General features: G+C 41.7%; 1 pseudogene; it reads left to right on the forward strand.

The window, feature by feature from the left end:
* The first annotated feature begins 632 nt into the window (after positions 1-632).
* Positions 633-9126, forward strand: LOC117526627 (annotated as a pseudogene).
* The last annotated feature ends 9962 nt before the right edge of the window (positions 9127-19088 follow it).

Raw genomic sequence — 19088 nt, forward strand, 5'->3', positions numbered from 1 at the left:
TTACTCTTGTTATTTGCCACTTTTAGTAGTGGCAAGTTATAGTCTTCTTTGTTGTTTATCAAACCCTGTTCATCTGTGATTTACTTGAGTTATTTGGGGAGGATGTTGGACTTACATGGGTGCAGTCCCAGTTAAGTTGTTAATTTCCCTTCTCTGTAAATTGTACAAGCTGCTTGACGTAATCAGTTTTCTGTCCATTTCAGAGTGTTTACTTAAATGCATGACGACTTAAACCAAAATTTAGATGAGTGGTTATGTTACAATAAGTGGCTGTCTGTGACTATATTGATGCAGTTGTTTCTGACTGGTCCATCTCAGTTATGCAACTGATGCTTTGTGTGTGTGTGGCTAAAGTTGTCTAGAAGTGACTGTCCTAAAGCAGTTTCTCTAGTTCCATTGTAGTTGTAACTAGCTATAAATATGACTGTGCTGCATTTCCTACATGAAGTGGAAAAAAAAAACCTTAACATGATTGGGCACTAAAGCTGGTACCTCTGGTTCAGTAAGCCTGCACCTCCGAGTCTGCAATGTTATCGCACTTGCCATGTACAAATGCTGTGGGATGAAGCCAACTGCAAGGGATAACAAATACTGTATGTACCGATAGCCGTTTGTTCTAATAATTACTGCTAATGGAACTGGTGCAAGAGCTTCAACTGGCCTGTTCAGGTTGAAGGATCTTGGTTCTATCATACATTGTTTAAGCTGATGTGCAATGTGATGGTGTGGAACTCCTCTGTCCCTCCACTTCTGAAATTAGTCCCTTTTAGTGTATGCTGGCAGGTGTAACTCATGTATAATGCTAACTTCCCTGTTTTCTAACTTTTTTTTAATTCTATGTGCACTAACACTCAGTAAAATGTGTTTTCAGACATGTTGTGTTCTATAGTCTGGCTGGCTGTGGCTCTGGTGTGGGTAGAGGATGTGTCGTCTACTGCACGCACTGGTAATGACACATCTATGGTTACTGTGCATTAAAATGACTTTCTCTAATTTTATTTATTTTTGTCTAATCCCTCCAGGAAATGGCACTGGCACCCTTGTAGCTACTGATACCTGGAATGTCAATATAGTTGTGAATGCTTCCAGAACAGACTTTAAACACTTGGCGAAGCTGAAGAGCAGGTCTGGTTATGTCACTCGTAGCTGTCGGAGCTCTTGGACAGGTATCACATGCATGAAGGTAAGTGTAGGAAGAGGCATCATGGGAATGGCTAATGTTAACACAAATAACCAGTGATAAATCATAGTGTGGGCTCTTAATGTTTGTTTTCCTCTCTCCTCCCTTGTTTCCAGATGGGCTGTACTACCTGTCAACATCTAACGGTATGGTCTATCAGGCTTTCTGTGACATGACCACTGATGGTGGAGGCTGGACGCTGGTGGCAAGTGTTCAACACTGTTTATGGAAGTGCTCAGTGGGTGACCGCTGGTCCAGTCAGCAGGGCAACAACCCCAACATACCAGCAGGAGATAACAACTGGGCAAACAGGAACATCTTTGGGACAGTAGAGGGTGCCACTTCAGATGACTATAAGGTACAGATGCTCTAATCCAGGGGTGCCCAAGTTCAGTCCTTGATCTACCTTCCTGACACTCTTGTCTCCCTGTTCCAACACACCTGAATCCAATGAAAGACTTGTTAGCAGGCTTATGAGCGATGATTTACACATACAACCCCTGGCAATAATTATGGAATCACCGGCCTCGGAGGATGTTCATTCAGTTGTTTAATTCTGTAGAAAATGGCAGATCAGACATGACACAAAACTAAAGTCATTTCAAATGGCAACTTTCTGGCTTTAAGAAACACTATAAGAAATCAGGAAAAATAATTGTGGCAGTCAGTACGGTTACTTTTTAGACCATGCAGAGGGAAAAAAATATGGACTCAATTCTGAGGAATAAATTATAGAATCACCCTGTAAATTTTCATCCCCAAAGCTAACACCTGCATCAAATCAGATCTGCTTTTAGTTTGCATCTAAAAAGGAGTGATCACACCTTGGAGAGCTGTTGCACCAAGTGGACTGACATGAATCATGGCTCCAACACGAGATGTCAATTGAAACAAAGGAGAGGATTATCAAACTCTTAAAAGAGGGTAAATCATCACGCAATGTTGCAAAAGATGTTGGTTGTTCAGTCAGCTGTGTCTAAACTCTGGACCAAATACAAACATGGGAAGGTTGTTAAAGGCAAACATACTGGTAGACCAAGGAAGGCATCAAGACAGAAAACTTAAAGCAATATGTCTCAAAAATCGAAAACGCACAACAAAACAAACGAGGAACGACTGGGAGGAAACTGGAGTCAACATCTGTGACCGAAAGTGTAGAAACCGCCTAAAGGAAATGGGATTTACATACAGAAAAGCTAAACGAAAGCCATCATTAACACCTAAACAGAAATAAAACAGGTTACAAGGGCTAAGGAAAGCAATCGTGGACTGTGGATGAAAGTCATATTCAGTGATGAATCTCGATTCTGCATTGGGCAAGGTGAAGATGCTGGAACTTTTTTTTGGTGCCATTCCAATGAGATTTATAAAGATGACTGCCTGAAGAGAACATGTAAATTTCCACAGCCATTGATATGGGGCTGCATGTCAGGTAAAGGCACTGGGGAGATGGCTGTCATTACATCAATAAATGCACAAGTTACGTTTAATTTGGACACTTTTCTTATCCCATCAATTGAAAGGATGTTTGGGGATGATAGAAATCATTTTTCAAGATGATAAGCATCTTGCCATAGAGCAAAAACTGTGAAAACATTCATGCAAAAGACACACAGGGTCAACGTCATGGCCTGCAAATAGTCCGGATCTTAATCCAATTGAAAATCTTTGGAAGTTGAAGAAAAGCTGATCCTGGCACAGCAATCAGAGAAAGTTGGAGCCAGATTGATTGAGTACTGTTTGTCACTCATCAAGTCCATGCCTCGACTGCAAGCTGTTATAAAAGCCAGAGGTTGGTGCAACAAAATACTAGTGATTCTTGGAGCGTTCTTTTGTTTTTCACGATTTCCATAATTTTTTCCTCAGAATTGAGTGAGTCCATTTCCCCCCACCGCTTGGTCTAAAAAACTAACCGTAGCGACTGCCACAATTTTTTTTTGCCTGATTTCTTAAAGCCAGAAAGGTTTGCCATTTGGAAATGACTTTAGTTTTGTCATGTCGTGCATCGCTTTTTTTTTTTCTAACAAAATTAAACTGAACATCCTCCGAGGCCGGTGATTCCATAATTTTGCCAGGGTTGTAGATCTCAAGCTGCAATCGTTAGTCTCTCACACATTGGAGTCTAAAGTGTGAATAGCACAGCTGTCACAGCAGCCAGTGAACTCATTGAAATACTGCTTGCACATGTTGCTGTTTGTTTTATGGACTGCATCAAAACCCACTAACATTTGTCTTATTTATGGTCTGTCTGACTCCACCATTAATGCTTGAACTGCTGCCTGCCATAACCATACTATTCTCCATAATGTATCTGAAATGAGTACACTGACTTGCAGTGCAACAACTAGTACTGAATGAAACCCCTTTCCTACAGTGATAAATGACCTGCAACAGAGTTGGAGAGCATACAACCCCTGGCAAAAATTATAGAATCACCGGCCTCGGATGTTTCATGTCAGTTGTTTAATTTTGTAGAAAAAAAGCAGATCACAGACATGACACAAACTAAAGTCATTTCAAATGGCAACTTTCTTGCTTTAAGAAATCAGGAAAAAAAAATTGTGGCAGTCAGTAACGGTTACTTTTTTAGACCAAGCAGAGGGAAAAAAATATGGACTCACTCAATTCTGAGGAATAAATTATGGAATCATGAAAAACAAAAGAACGCTCCAACACATCACTAGTATTTTGTTGCACCACCTCTGGCTTTTATAACAGCTTGCAGTCTCTGAGGCATGGACTTGATGAGTGACAAACAGTACTCTTCATCAATCTGGCTCCAACTTTCTCTGATTGCTGTTGCCAGATCAGCTTTGCAGGTTGGAGCCTTGTCATGGACCATTTTCTTCAACTTCCACCAAAGATTTTCAATTGGTTAAGATCGGACTATTTGCAGGCCATGACATTGACCCTGTGTGTCTTTTTGCAAAGGAATGTTTTCAGTTTTTGCTCTATGGCAAGATGCATTATCATCTTGAAAAATGATTTCATCATCCCCAAACATCCTTTCAATTGATGGGATAAGAAAAGTGTCCAAAATATCAACGTAAACTTGTGCATTTATTGATGATGTAATGACAGCCATCTCCGCAGTGCCTTTACCTGACATGCAGCCCCATATCATCAATGACTGTGGAAATTTACATGTTCTCTTCAGGCAGTCATCTTTATAAATCTCATTGGAACGGCACCAAACAAAAGTTCCAGCATCATCACCTTGCCCAATGCAGATTCGAGATTCATCACTGAATGACTTTCATCCACAGTCCACGATTGCTTTTCCTTAGCCCATTATATCCTTTTTTTTCTGTTTAGGTGTTAATGATGGCTTTCATTTAGCTTTTCTGTATGTAAATCCCATTTCGTTTAGGCGGTTTCTTACACTTCGGTCACAGACGTTGACTCCAGTTTCCTCCCATTCGTTCCTCATTTGTTTTGTTCGTTTTCATTTTTTTTTTTTGAGACATATTTCTTTAAGTTTTCTGTCTTGACACCTTTCTACCAGTATGTTTGCCTTAACAATTCCCATGTTGTATTTGTCCAGAGTTTAGACACCGCTGACTGTGAACAACCAACATCTTTTGCAACATTGCGTGATGATTTACCCTCTTAAGAGTTTGATAATCCTCTCCTTTGTTTCAATTGACATCTCTCGTGTTGGAGCCATGATGTCAGTCCACTTGGTGCAACAGCTCTCTAAGGTGTGAGCACTCCTTTTTAGATGCAGACTAACGAGCAGATCTGATTTGATGCAGGTGTTAGTTTTGGGGATGAAAATTTACTGGGTGATTCCATAATTTATTCCTCAGAATTGAGTCCATATTTTTTTTCCCCTCTGCTTGGTCTAAAAGTAACTGTTACTGACTGCCACACTTTTTTTTTTCCTGATTTCTTAGTGTTTCTTAAAGCCAGAAAGTTGCCATTTCAAATGACTTTAGTTTTGTCATGTCTGACCTGCTTTTTTGTTTTTTTTCTACAAAATTAAACTGAACATCCTCCGAGGCCGTTGATTCCATAATTATTGCCAGGGGTTTTATCACAGCAGACTACCTGCAGAGTCATTCAATGACCAGCATGTTTCTGCTGGCTGGCTTACAGTGCTGCTTTATCAAATGGCAAACTCTTTGAAAACTGTGGTGAGACTAAAGTGACATGTGCATGTCCATTAACAGAATCCAGGTTACTATGACATATTTGCAGGGGATGTGTCTGTGTGGCATGTCTCCAATGGAATACTGGAATCTGGGCTCAATCTTGCGCTACCATACCATCAACCACTTCCTCAGACTGAATGGGGGAAATCTCTATCAACTCTTTATAGTAAGTGGCAAATGAAATTTGTCCTCACACACTGGTAGCCTGCAAGTTTTTATTTTAACCTATTGCATTCTGGTCTTTCAGAGATATCGTGTGCAGTTTAATAGAGGCTCATGCAGGGATAGAGGCCCAGCTGTTCCAATAGTGTATGACTACGGGGATGAGAAGTCAACAGCAAAGCTGTATGGCCCAAATACAAGAAGTAAGATGACACAATTGAACCTCAACAGCACAAATGCTGGAGGCACAAACTGGCATGTAGCACAGACATTTGAATCATGTTCATAACTTTTTTGTTTTTTTTAAATCCATCTTGATGTACTTTGTAGTGCAGACAGCTTGGTGGATAAGAAGCTTTGAATCTCACTCTACCAGTTAATCCTTAAACAAAGTGGTGTCTTCCGTCATAAAGGGGAATTTGAAGCAGGCTTCATCACATTCCGACCAATAAACAATGAGCGTGCAGCCATGGCAATCTGCTCCGGGGTCAAACCAGCTGGATGCAACACTGAACATGTGAGTGAACACCACAAGATTGTATAAAGTCATGGAACAAATAGGATGCTAACTTAAACAGAATATCATTCAAATCAGTGCTATACGAGGTCTGTGATGAAAAAAGCGGCCCTTTTTATTTTTTTCAAAAATAAATGGATTTGATTCATATGTTTTTACGTCAGACAAGCTTGAACCCTCGTGCGCATGCGTGAGTTTTTTCACGCGTGTCGGTGATGTCATTCGCCTGTGGGCAGGCCTTGAGTGAGGAGTGCCGTCGGAATCTCTTTGTCTGAATAGCCGCTGCGGACGGCGCGCGTTGCTTTATCAACATTTTTTTTCTGGACCTATGAGGGATATCCGAGTGGACACTATTCGAGAAATTCAGCTGGTTTTCGGTGAAAAGTTTAACGGCTGAAAGATTATGGGGTGTTTCTGTCGGCGTAAGGACTTCCCACGGAGCCGGACGTCGCGCAGCGCTTCCAGGCGCTGTCGTCGGCCTGTTTCGACCTGAAAACATTCTAATTTAAGGCTTAATTCACCCAGGACGTCAAGAGAGAACAGAAGATTCAGAAGAGGCCGGCATGAGGACTTTATGCGGACATTCCACTGTTTAAGGACATTTTGTAATGAAAGACATGCGCGCAAATTCGCCGAGTTGTTTCCGTGACGACTCGGCGAATCTGTGTGCACCGCGACAGGAAAAACACCTCCGTGTTGAAAACATTTGTAAAATTCAGGCAGCTTTTGATGGCTTTCAACAAGTGAGTAACTGAGAAATTGTTTAACAGCTTGGGCATGTTCCAACTTGCCCGTTAAGGTTTCCAACGGAGGTGTTTTTCCTGTCGCGACCCCCTGCGGTCGGGTCCGGCCCGACATGCGACTCTGCCCGCACATTCTTTCATTACAAAATGTCCGTTAACAATGGAATGTCCGAATAAACTCCTCATGCCGACTTCTTAAAGTTCTCTGACGACTTACTGGGTCAATAGAGCCTAAAATGTGGAAGTTTTCAACTTGAAACGGCGAGACGCTGCCGCCTCGAAGCGCAGATCACCGTCAGGCACCATGGGCCGTACTTAAAGGACACTACCAGACCAAAATCTCTCATCAGTCGTTAAAATTTTTAACGAAAACCAGCTGAATTTATCGAATGGTGTCCATTCAGTTGTGCCTTACAGTTTTTGAAAATTTTTATCAAACAAAGCAGCAGTCTCTGAGCCATTCCTAAACAATGAAAAAACGACGAGAGGGTGGGGCACTCCTCACTCAAAGACTGCCCACAGGCGAATGACGTAATCACATGTGCTTCAAATCCATATGGTTTTTGAAAAAATAAGGTCCGTTACTTTTATCACAGACCTCGTATCTTCAAATTTATGTACAAAGCTTGGCAAAAAGGCATTCTTACTCTGCCCCTTCAACCTGGAACACTGCAACAGGCTCTGAAGTTGTCCCGTTTGATTCCAATGAGGGATTCACATAAGGTCACTTGAAAAATCCCTGGAAACATGTTACTTTTTAGTATTTGGCTCCTTGATTTTACTGTTTTATACTGATACTCCATGTTATGTCTGACTTAAACGGTCTCTATTGTGAACGAGACGACCTGCCAAAATAAAGGAATGGCCAGTGTGTCACAAATGTACCACAGATTAACAGCAATTTTTAACTACATAACCTTAGGACCAACGTTTAGCTAACTGAAGGTCACTCTGACTTAAAACAAAGAATTGTCCATTTAATGTTGACTGTGTTGCATTAAAAAAACTGAATTTAACTTTTTGACAGGTTCATATCAGCAGCAGATGAAATAAAGCTAACTTCTCAAGGCATATAGCAACAAAAATAAAACGCTTGCTTTATTAAATTTACTTGGAATAGCCTGCTCATTCCACTTACTGGACAGCAACACTTCAAGTCTGATGCAGTAACTTCAGAATGTGGTCATGAGGCAGTTTTAAAAACTGAATAAACATCTTGAATATAGTAACACAAAGCTCTTTTCTTAAATGTTATCTGAGTTTATGACTGATGCTTGACAGTTTTGGTTGGCTGCACACTTCCCACCCAAGTGTGGGGGTGGCTGCTCTAAAGAATCAGGCAGTCAACAGGTGGTGAATATGCCAACTCCATGCTGTAATGAAACTGTGCAACCACTTACTGATTCAGCTGGAGTTGCCCAAGACGCAAGGTCGTTTTGCCCCAATCGGTAGCCTACGCAACAATGTAACTCCTATGTCAGCATGGCTGCTATAGACAGGTCTCCTCCAAATATTAATGTGCCACATTTGTCTGATAAGATTCCAGAAAGGTGTACTTTAGACTGACTAAATGTTATGGGGCAAAAATGTCTTGTTTTCTACAGGGGTCAATAGTTTAACATTGCTCCAGTTTTGATAAAGTACAAATTTTTGGATTTGTAGGATTATTAAAATGGAACATTTTTGACTGAATGTTTAGTGATAAAGGTCAAGGCTGACATCCATTGCATTCTGAAAAATGCTGTTATAATATAAATGAGCATGACAGATGGTCCAAACTATTTTTGAACCCTATTACCTAAAATCAATTATTTGAATCACTTTCTGTTAAAACTGAAACTTTTGACCCCTGTATAAACTGAAATGGATCTGTCACCATTTGAGATGGGATTTTTATTTTTTAAACTACCACACTTTAACTCTAGAACATTCAGTCATAGTCCAAACTAACTTTCTGGAGTCTCTACAATCAGACAAATGTGTCCTGAGGTTTCAAATTCTGAAACCTTCTGCTTCCCCTCTGTAGTCCTCCATTGACCTCTACCCGAGCTGCCACACTGGTTATCGTACATTTTGTCTACTCAAGCTGGATTGTAAATGTTGGACAGAAAGTGGTACCAACAACCTGCTTGGCCTATGGACTAAATGTTAATGTCACTGCATACTTCAGGTTTCACTCTTGAATTGAAGGTTTTGCTCTGACTACTTGTTTTGTAGTACTGCATTGGAGGAGGTGGCCTTTTCCCAGAGGGCGATGGTATTCAGTGTGGAGACTTCCCTTCATTTGACTGGGACAGACACGGAAGGAGCAAAGGCTGGAGCACTTCCAAAGAGATAACAGATTCTGCTGTGTTAATATTGTACCGTTGATCCAACCTGTCTGCCTCTGTGGATCACAGCATGGCTGCATAAATGTTACTCTTCCAATCTGTAACTGATCAAATTGAGCAGTCATTAAATATTTGCTTCAGTATTTAAAGTTCAATGTGCACTTTGTTGTGCCTAATGAGAATTTTGTATGTATATATGCTAGCTAAACATCCTCATGACTTTCCATGAAAAACTGTAATGTACAGTAGACATTAGAAATGCTTCTGGGATGACAGTCCAGTCATATGAAAATCAAGTAAAACTCTATAGTAACCTGGCAGTAGAAATGGACTAAAGTCTCAAATTACTCTTATTGTGGTATTGGCTTCTTACACTTGAACATCTGGGCCTTAGAATGCAATGTCCTGCATGGATAGCTTTGACACTGCTCACTGTGCAATATAGGGCATGTGCACAATTATTGGAAGAGTTCCCTGTGGATGCTGCCACAGTTGTCATTTATGTCCACTAGGTTTGACTTTACCTGCTAGATAGTTGCAGTTATCAGGCCTCCAGCTAAGTTATGGGACAGGAAATTGTAGCCAGTTTCAAGACTAAAGGTAGTATCTGGATACCGGTAAACTACTAAATGTATAATGTACTGGGATTCAAACGCTGCACTAATGTGGGGGTGGGAGGTTCTCACTTGCTATACAGTGACAGTGTGAAGGACCTAGTCAACATATGATTGTTGACATGTCAAATTTGAGAATATGTTCAAAATGACTTGAGCTCAGTGAAGGCTAATCTATACATGACTTAAACATAAGAGCCAAAATTATTAGAGTACATATCACTGTTAACAATATAGCTTTAAGAACAGATTGTACTGACTAACTCTAAGAGCTGTACACTTATCTAGAGCCACCTCCTGAGGGAGAAGCAGAATGTAATTTTTGTTTATACAGCTCCAAATCGCAACTCAAGGTGCTTCAAAAGTATGGTCCAACCTTATCAATCCCTCGAGCAAGCACACAGGCGACAGTGGTAAGGAGAAACTCGATTGAGGAAGCAGCCCAGACTCAAAAGGGGTGACCCATTGCTTAGGCCAGTCTAACAAGGTTTTACAAAGCTGACGAAACAGGAAATCAAAGTCCACACAGGCATCAGCACGACAGATGGGGGGGTCATAAATCATTCCTCATGCAGTAAGTTGGTCTCTCCCTGCGATGGGATCACCCCCAAACAGAGTGCAGCAGCACCTGCATCAGGCCTTGTCTCCAAATCAGTCTGGCCCCTTGCAGTTTGGTTCCATCAATCCTGCCATCCAGGCAATGTCGTTCATACCTCGGACAGAGAGGGAAATGGTAGCATCAGTCAGCCAGAAAAAAGTACCTAAGGTATTCATCAACATGAAAACAAACTAAGGTGATCCCTGGCTGCTAGCCCTAAGCTCCCCTAACAGACCCAGAATTTAAAGTTGAGGTTGAAACCTTTCAAATAAAATTACTTTAAAAGGACAGGAAGCATAGTACCATGCTAGCCATACCAGAAGAATAGATGAGTCTTAAGTCTAGACTATGTAGTATACGAGGTCTGTCCGAAAAGTAACAGACCTTTTTATTTTTTTCAAAAACTATATGGATTTGAATCATGTGCGCATGCGTGAGTTTTTTATGCCTGTCGGTTGCGTCATTCACCTGTGGGCAGGCTTTGAGTGAGCACTGGTCCAGCCCCCTTGTCGGATTTTCATTGTCAGGGAAATGGCTGAGCAACTGCCGCTTTGCTCCATGAAAATTTTTTCAGAAACTGTGTGAGACAGCCAGGTGGAAACCATTTGGAAAATTCAGATGGCTTTCGGTGAAGATTCTATCTGCGTCACACAGATTAAGGACCATTACAACCAGATTAAAGACGGCCCACACCGGCGGAGGGCGCACTGCGCTCCGAGCAGCCATTGACAGGCTGAAACGACCAGATCACTTCCAAAGTGAAGGCTGTGTTGATCCGGCACGTCGTGTGACTACCAGAGAAATCACAGAAAATGTGGACATTAGCACTTTTGCGGCACATTCCACTGTTACAGGAGATTTTGTAATGAAACACGTGCGGAGGAATTCCTGCGTTGGGACGGAGCCGCTTATGGCGCACAACAAACACGTCCGTGTTGGAAGTCTCACAGGAGAAGTTGTGACATGCCCAGCTGTTACACAATTTCTCGGATGCTCACTCGACTGAAAAGCCACCGCAAGCTGTCTGAATCTTCCGAATGGTTTCCCACAAGGAGGTGTTTGTTGTGCGCCATGAGTGGCTCCATCCCGACGCGCAAATTCCTCCGCCGGTGTGGGCCGTTTTTAATCCGGTTGTAATGGTCCTTAATCTGTGTGACGCCGATAGAATCCTCACCGAAAGCCAACTGAATTTTCTGAATGGTTTCCACCTGGCTGTCTCAGTTTCTGAAAAAATTTTCATGGAGCAAAGCGGCAGTCGCTCAGCCATTTCCCTGACAATGAAAATCCGACGAGGGGGCTGGACCAGTGCTCACTCAAAGCCTGCCCACAGGTGAATGATGCAACCGACAGGCGTGAAAAAACTCACGCATGCGCACGAAGGTTCAAGCTTGGCTGATGCAAGTGCACATGATTCAAATCCATATAGTTTTTGAAAAAATAAAAAGGTCCGTTACTTTTCGGACAGACCTCGTATAGGGCCACGCACATGTACTTGTATAAAATAATGGTCGCGTGGGTGCTGGAGTGATGTGAGTTGGTCAACGTTGGCTGCCGCCAGAGATGTCACGAGTAAAAGTCCACTCAATAAAGCTTCATGTCGTCCTTGAGTCTTCACCACACATGGCGCACATCACTGAATGATGAAGACAGCAAACTACTACATGGTGTCAGAAGTTGGTCCAGTGCGCCATTTTGCTGAAGGTAGACACAAACTTTTGCTAACACGAGTGACCGGGCAGTCCTGCTCAGAAGCAGAGGAGAGATGGAGCAGTTCAGACTACCTTCCCCACTGGTGCTAACAGCCAACAACACTGAAAACTGGAGAAGATGGGAACAGCGCTTTCAAATATTACTGCAAGTGGTGTAACAGAAGAAGCTGAGTTTGCTTAGATCCTACAGACTTAAAGCCATTTTGAGACAGCATTACTCAATCCCTACAGCAGGTGTTGTGCAAGCCTGCAGGAAGGTAAATCTTCACTGGGCTGGATGAGAAAGACGGCTATTGGCAAATAAAGCTGGACAAGACTAGTCACTACTGTGCGCTTTTATAATATGCCATGGAGAGGCGTATTAAAAGGATTATTCTACCAAGAAAAATGAGGCCTGACGTAACAAAAGCTGCATGTTGCTCATCAGGGCATGCAGCGCACTAAGGCTCTGCTCAGAATGCACTGTTATTGGCCAGGTATGACACGAGACATTGAAAAAATGGTTGAATCATGTACAACTTGCCAACAGTTACAACCCTGCCACCAGAGGGAACCAATGGTCTTTCAAGAAATCCAAGAGCTTCCTTGGCTGAAGGTGGGAGCTGACATATTTTAGATCACAGGTCAGTCATTTCTTCTGATAGCAGACTATTTCTCCAAATACCCAGAGGTGCTAAACATCAGAGACAAGACAGCACACACAGTCGTAGCAAAATGAAATCGGTATTCGCCAGAGTTGGAATACCAAAAGAGATTGATTGTGACCATGTGCCGTTCGCAAGTCAGGACATGAAGTTTGCAATGGCATGGGACATTAAACTCACTCGCTCAAGTCCCGGCTATGCTCAGTCAAATGGCCTTGCTGAGAGAACTGTAAAGACAGTAAAACATCTGTTAAAGAAGGCCAGACAAACCAACTCCGACCCGACTCTGAGAAACTCACCTGTCACAGGAATGGATTATTCTCCGCACAAATACTTATGGGCAGGGTCCTGAGAAGCACTTTGTGAGACTACAACACAAAGGTGCTTTTGCTCTGCCGTCAGAAGCTTCAGGAAAGATGTCACCGGCCAACTTTCCTGTTTCATGGCCAAATCGTCTGTCACAGTGGAATGTGCCAAAAAGTGCTGATGTCCACCTCTTCTGCAATTTCTTGGATAGTCACACGACGGTCCCGCATCACCACAGCGTTCACTTTGGAAATGATCTGGTCATTTCAGCAGGTGTGATGGCCGCCCGGAGCGCGGCTCGCTCTCCACCGTTGTGCAGACATCTTTAACCGGTTGTACCGCTCCTTAATCTGTGTGATGCCCATAGGATCGTCACCGAAAGCCGTCTGAATAATCGAATGGTTTCCACACTAGCTGTTGCCCAGTTTCTGGCAAAATTTGATGCAGTCACGCTGCTTCCAGTGTTTCCGTCTTTTTTCCTGGAATGAAAAAAACGCTAGCACACACACACCTCACACAAAGGCTGCTTAAAGCAAATGACACATCCTCAGGCATGAAAAAAGTCACGCATGTGCACGAAGGTTCAAGGTTGCTCATGCAAGCACACATGATTCAAATCCATCAGGGTTTTTGAAAAAAATAAAAAGGTCAGATCTTTCTAACAGACCTCATATACAGGCTCCCTTACTTGCTAACTGCTCCTACAAATGTAGCACTGGTCCAAGCACCCTGTTTGTCTCTCACAGTGGTGCTACATCTCACTCCAGTAGACAATTTTTCTTTTTTTTTTAATTCTATGCAAGATTACAAATTTCTTCAGTCGTTAATTTGTAGATAAAAAAAACACCTGGATTGACTGGTGTACTGGCCGGCAATACAGCCAGTCAATCCGGGAGCCATCATTTTGTCCATCCACAGTAGATATCCACGCTCTTAACACAAATGGCTGGGAGCTGGTCCACGTCAGTTCTTAAAGTTGAAATGACAATCTCTGACAACCCATGACACCTCTCCGTGATCACATTTTAAACAAACGGTGGCATTCCTCTTTGACTAATCGGGGAGGGTCCACTGGTCCTAGTGTCCAGCGGGTCCTAACCTCTTTATTGATGGTGTATATTACAACCCCAAACTGATTTTAAAAGTTCACAAATACACTGAAGAAAAATATAAACACAACACTTATTTTTGCTCCCATTTTTCATGAGCTGATCTCGAAGATCTAAAACATTTTCTATATACACAAAAGACCTCTTTCTCTCAAATATTGTTCAGAAATCTGTCTAAATCTGTGTTAGTGAGCACTTCTTCGCCGAGCTAATCGGTCCCACCTCACAACTGTGGCATATCAAGATGCTGATTAGACAGCATGATTACTGCACAGGTGTGCCTTAAGCTGGCCACAATAAAAGGAAATACTCAGTTTTATCACACAGCACAATGCCACAGATGTTACAAGTTTTGAGGAAGCGTGCAACTGGCATGCTGACTGCAGGAATGTCCACCAGAGCTGTTGCCCGTGAGTTGAATGTTCATGTCTTTACCATAAGCCATCTCTAAAGGTGTTTCAGAGAATTTGGCAGTACATCCAACCGACCTCAGAACTGCAAACCACCTGTAACCACACCAGCCCAGGACCTCCATATCCAGTATGTTTACCTCCAAGATGGACTGCAACCAACCAGCTGCTGCAATAATCGCTTTTCAGAACCAAAGAATTTCTGCACAAACTGTCAGAAACTGTCTCAGGGAAGCACATCTGCATGCTTGTTGTTCTCAATTTTAAAAATGACAATAGCATCTTATGACACAAGGTTAGTTTCAACTTTATATTAAATTATTAGCACTTGGACAGTTGAGATTTTTTTTTGTTTTTTAACCAGAATTTGTACTCCCCCCCACACACACACACACACACACACACACACACACACACACACACACACACACACACACACACACACACACACACACACACACACACACACACACACACACACACACACACACACACACACACACACACACTTTTTCAGTTGCAGCCTGTGAATTCTGTGATGTTCATTGATTAAATATGTAAAAGGGGCACCCCCCATTAAAATGTAAGGTATACCAGTTATTTTGTGTGGTGGAGACTGTGTATTGCACCATCCTGCAAAGATAATTGTTGTGCGCAGGTGGCAGGTGCAGGTGCACTTAGGCTTCACCAATCAGATTTCAGCATTCTTTTCCTCATTCAAATAACAGGAAACAAGCAGAAGACAGACCTGCTCAAGACACATGACTGACTTATAAATAATAATAAATGGGGAAATGGGGAATCTTCTTCACAGACTAAGGTTCATTATGGAGTTCCACAAGGTTCTGTGCTAGGACCAATTTTATTCACTTTATACATGCTTCCCTTCGGCAGTATTATTAGACAGCATTGCTTAAATTTTCATTGTTACGCAGATGATACTCAGCTTTATCTATCCATGAAGCCAGAGGACACACACCAATTAGCTAAACTGCAGGATTGTCTTACAGGCATAAAGACATGGATGACCTCTAATTTCCTGCTTTTAAACTCAGATAAACTGAAGTTATTGTACTTGGCCCCACAAATCTTAGAACATGGTGTCTAACCAGATCCTTACTCTGGATGGCATTACCCTGACCTCTAGTAATACTGTGAGAAATCTTGGAGTCATTTTTGATCAGGATATGTCATTCAATGCGCATATTAAACAAATATGTAGGACTGCTTTTTTGCATTGCGCAATATCTCTAAAATTAGAAAGGTCTTGTCTCAGAGTGATGCTGAAAAACTAATTCATGCATTTATTTCCTCTAGGCTGGACTATTGTAATTCATTATTATCAGGTTGTCCTAAAAGTTCCCTGAAAGCCTTCAGTTAATTCAAAATGCTGCAGCTAGAGTACTGACAGGGACTAGAAGGATGAGAGCATATCTCACCCATATTGGCCTCTCTTCATTGGCTTCCTGTTAATTCTAGAATAGAATTTAAAATTCTTCTTCTTACTTATAAGGTTTTGAATAATCAGGTCCCATCTTATCTTAGGGACCTCTTAGTACCATATCACCCAATAGAGCTTCGCTCTCAGACTGCAGGCTTACTTGTAGTTCCTAGGGTTTGTAAGAGTAGAATGGGAGGCCAGAGCCTTCAGCTTTCAGGCTCCTCTCCTCTGGAACCAGCTCCCAATTCGGATCAGGGGAGACAGACACCCTCTTTACTTTTAAGATTAGGCTTAAACTTTCCTTTTTGCTAAAGCTTATAGTTAGGGCTGGATCAGGTGACCCTGAACCATCCCTTAGTTATGCTGCTATAGACTTAGACTGCTGGGGGGTTCCCATGATGCACTGAGTGTTCTTTCTCTTTTTGCTCTGTATGCACCACTCTGCATTTAATCATTAGTGATTGATCTCTGCTCCCCCTCCACAGCATGTCTTTTTCCTGGTTCTCTCCCTCAGCCCCACCAGTCCCAGCAGAAGACTGCCCCTCCCTGAGCCTGGTTCTGCTGGAGGTTTTCTTCCTGTTAAAGGGAGTTTTTCCTTCCCACTGTCGCCAAGTGCTTGCTCACAGGGGGTCGTTTTGACAGTTGGGGTTTTTCTGTAATTATTGTATGGCTTTGCCTTGCAATATGAAGTGCCTTGGGGCAACTGTTTGTTGTGATTTGGCGCTATATAAATGAAATTGATTTGATTTAATAATAATAATAATAAAAACTGCTCAGATATTTGCAAGTATTCATGGATGAAGGATTGTTTTTTTATTTGTAAACAATATATAATTTAACCTTTCTGCATCGTTGTCACTCCACCAGTTCTCTCACCTCTCAGCTGACAGCACCAGTATTGACATCTGCCTAGCCATGCGTTCAGGGCGTGAAGTAATACAACAAATGTGAAACGGTCCGAATAGTTTGCCACAGTCAACACTATATTTTAGGTCCTGAAATCTCACAACCGATTAACCAAACGATACGCGGAACAAATGTAATGGGGTTAGAATATGGTTTATATAGATACTGACTTCAGCCTATTTGTACGTTTAAGAAGTAAATCCTCTGTAGGGTCCTAGGCCCCGCTGGTACCACTGTTTATCTCCAGATATGGTACCATGAAAAGGATGGAAGTCTGATTCCCACTTGAAGGGTTCACCAGTCCATGTAGTCACTTCCCCCATTGACAACTAGGTAGTTTAGGACAATACAAAAGAGGTGTCCTTGGATAAGACTCAGACAACTATTGTGATCGTAAATAAAATCCAGGTCTACATATTGGTAACCCATCTCCAAGCCTACTGAGCTACCTGTTCTGCATTACTGATCATGACTGCTTATAGCACGTAGTTTTCTGTGCTACAAAAAAGTAAATGGCACTGACTGGATTGACCATGAGTTCAGTGGAGATATGAAGGAGAGAGTCATAGATTTACAGTGTCAGGAATGTCTTATGGAATCATTCCTAAAGAAACGCACATTCCAAGATCACCGGTTCAAACAACTGCATGTAATTAGCAGATCTAGCCAACCAAGTTTTGGAAGAAGACTGAAACTGTTACCATCAACTGAGAGGACTTTGGTTCATATGGTCAGGAACACCTGCAGGGACCACAAAGGTACAGTCCTGCTGTGAACCTGAAGCTGCTTTAACACCAGTGTCTGTAGGTGGGTTCCCATTACCCACAAAATTGTGAAATTTGAAGTAACGAATTGAAAATATGCTTAATGGAAAGCTTTTACCTTTTGATGAGATGGTTTTTCAGCCAATTTGAAAAGGTAATATTTTGCAATGGAAATGCGTTTTCTGTTGTAGGTTGTATGACAGTCACATGACATTCTAAAACACATGGCATGGTGCATGTGGACAGAGAGCTTATCAAACCCCAAAGGGATGATGTCACAGCAATGCTGGATTTGAAAAACAAAATGACAGTATTTAGCAGACTTACCCTTCCGTTGCCATGACTATTGGAATTACAGTTCTCAGGGGAGCCTTGCTGGAATGACAACTGTCATGAGAGCACAAAACATGGCAGTCATATTCCTTCAGTAGAAATACTGTAATTTTTTTTCTATTGCGTTTTGTTGACATTCTGAAAACATCACTTAACCTCTGTGCAAATCTGTAAAGCTACAATCTACATTTACTGTATGTGAGATTTACATCACCACAGACTGAGAGGCTACAGCTCAAGAAACGAGCTCTCGCTCTAAAATCAGCACATTTTAACTCAGCTAAAGTTGGCATCTGTCCACATGGACAAATCTACTGGAGGAAGGTCTTATGGTCGAATGAGAACAAGATTGAGTTGTTCTCATCACTTTGATCGCTTTCACCCAAGAACACTATACCATGGTAGTGGTAGCACCATGCTCTGGGACTATTTTGCTGTCAGAGGAACTAAATAAAGTGTCTGGAATAAGGAAGGTGGAATAACTTTAAAAATATCTAGACTTTGCTTAAAAGCTGGGTTTGTGCAGGAAACCAACAAAGTTAAATAGACTCTACCAATTCTGTGAAGAGAAGATAAATATCTAATCATAATTCTGCCAGGAGTTTGTTGATGGCTGCCAGATGAAGCTAACTCTTGAGCTAGATCTGACAGGAAATTTGAACTGAATGCTACATGTACACTAACACATTGCAATATTAAATAGTGCAAAGCACATTCTTGATGGTAAATCACTACATACTCTATATTGCACATTGATTGCACCTTAATTGACATACTGTGCTGAAGTATGGGGCAAAAACTATAAAATTACAGTGCAAACATTATTCACCCTTCAAAAAAGAGCATTAAGAATAATTCATAATACAGGCTATCGCGATCATACCAGTCCATTGTTTATCAAATCAAAGATTTTAAAACTCTGACATGATTTCTTTTAAGACTGTTCAATTGATGTATAAAGTGAAAAATAAGCAAGTACCATTTAGAATTCAAGGATATTTTATGCAAAGAGAAGGAATATATAATTTAAGGGGTTTGTATCTTTTTTAAATTGCTGGCACTAGGACGACCAGGAAATGCTTCTGTGTCTCTATTTGTGTTGTGTTGTATGATGAATCTGCTTCATTTGAATTCTTACTATTGAATATGTACTGGGGTAACTAGAACG

The sequence above is a fragment of the Thalassophryne amazonica genome, chromosome 15, assembly GCF_902500255.1.
Source record: "Thalassophryne amazonica chromosome 15, fThaAma1.1, whole genome shotgun sequence".
NCBI classification, from domain to species: Eukaryota; Metazoa; Chordata; class Actinopteri; order Batrachoidiformes; family Batrachoididae; genus Thalassophryne; species Thalassophryne amazonica.